Consider the following 2035-nt stretch of genomic DNA (forward strand, 5'->3'; position numbering starts at 1 on the left):
TACATTTACTGTACTTTATTCACATAAGGTGCCCTCTTCTCCGGCAACGCAGATAGGAGAATTCTAGTTAGTGAGGGTTATAATCCCTAAGTGCGGAAGAAGGCCGCCTACGCAGAAAGGTTTAGCCGCTTTACTTTCGCAACACAGAAAGGAGAATTCTACTTAGTGAGGGTTATAATCCCTAATGCGGCCGAAGGCCGCCTACGTAAAAAGGTGTTCTCTGCAAAAGGTGCTCAGCCCCTTTTCTTTCGCAACACAGAAAGGAGAATTCTTCTTAGTGAGGGTAATAATCCCTAAGTGCGGAAGAAGGCCGCAAAAGGTGTTCTGCCCCTTTTCTTTCACAACACAGAAAGGAGAATTCTAGTTATTGAGGGTTATAGTCCCTTAGTGCGGCCGAAGGCCGCCTATGCTTTTTTTTTTTAAATACTCCGTATAGTACGGACTGAAACCATGATGTTGTATATCAAACGAAAGCTTGTTTTATATCCTATTGGATTATGAAATGTTTGAATATGTATAATAAGGAAATTTTTAAATAATTATGTGATTGTTTAAGTTTTTTTTTTTACTTTTTTTAAGTTGAATTGAATTTTTGCCAAAACTTTATATGCTGTATAGATCACATCGTATTAAAGGCATTCATAATTCCTATGGAATGATATTACAAATTTTGAAATCCGTTCTTTTGTTTTCAAGATATTTGGATTAAAAAAAATTATCAATTTAATCTTTGACCCTTGGTAACCTCTGTAGTTTTAGTTTCCCATTAAAAAAAAAAACATATACCGTTATACTTGCTTCAGAAACCTCTATCGACGTCCTTGTTCAAAATTTGGGGCGCCGCTTATCGTAACCGTGCCCAACCCTTAATTGGCAGATATCATATATGTCAGATCTTGTGTAGTTGGATCATGGAACCAAATTTGGTGAAAAAAGAGCTGTTTGTTTCTGGACATACTCATGAACGAAAGACACAAGATCAGGTAAGAACAAGAGAGTGAAAAAAGTCGATTTTTTTAGCGGGTTCTACGCCATCTTGTTTCACTGGAAAACGAGCGAAAAGTAAACAAAGCAAAGAAAACAACGAAAACCAAAATTAGCCAAAATTATTGTCAGTCACTTTAAACGCACAATTTAGGTAAAATGATGCAACAAAATGCTTTAAAATGTGTTGTCATGTTGAATTAACTCTTCTTTACTTGAATAAAAGTGTAAAATAGTGGTGCTTGTGATGTAAACAAACGCTCAGCTGACGAACCCGCTTTCGCAAACTTTTTTCTCAAAAACAGTTACAAATACAACGTCGCGTTCTTACGTGATCCTGTATTTTTGGTTCATGGGACATACTGAGGTCTTTATGTTATACTACTGTGTAAACACAGTCTAACGCTAGGTTTAAAATTTCTCATTTATATAAACGCATTACGTTGAAGATTCATGCTTTTGAGAGAACAAGAATAGTATTTCCTTTTCCTTTGGCTTCTTTTTGGTGTGGCGGACGTAAGTTTTTTGCGAAGTGTTTTAATCATTGTTTTAAATGTTTATTTTTTGTCATAAGGCTAGGCAAGATGGGGCGGCGACCAGCAAGATGGTAAGGTTTGTTTGACTATAATGGCTGATTTTGAAGAATTATATTTACAGTTATCGTTACTGTAAAAATAAACCTTATCCGAAGTCGAGGTTTTGTCGAGGAGTTCCGGATCCAAAGATTCGTATATTTGATTTGGGCAGAAAGAAGGCATCAGTGGAGGATTTTCCACTATGCGTTCATTTAGTATCTGATGAATATGAACAACTAAGTAGCGAAGCTTTGGAAGCCGGAAGGATTTGTTGTAACAAGTATTTGGTAAAGTACTGTGGTAAAGATCAGTTCCATATTCGAATGCGCCTTCATCCATTCCATGTGATTCGAATCAATAAAATGTTGTCATGTGCCGGAGCTGATAGGTAAGATATTTTTTATTATATTTTAGTTTCGAATATAAAGTAGGGTACTATTCGGGTTGACTTATAGGGAACTTACATGAGGCGATTT

Source organism: Rhagoletis zephyria, unplaced genomic scaffold (genome assembly GCF_001687245.7).
Source record: "Rhagoletis zephyria isolate East Lansing unplaced genomic scaffold, Rhagoletis_zephyria_1.1 Rzeph_scaffold_01681, whole genome shotgun sequence".
NCBI lineage: Eukaryota > Metazoa > Arthropoda > Insecta > Diptera > Tephritidae > Rhagoletis > Rhagoletis zephyria.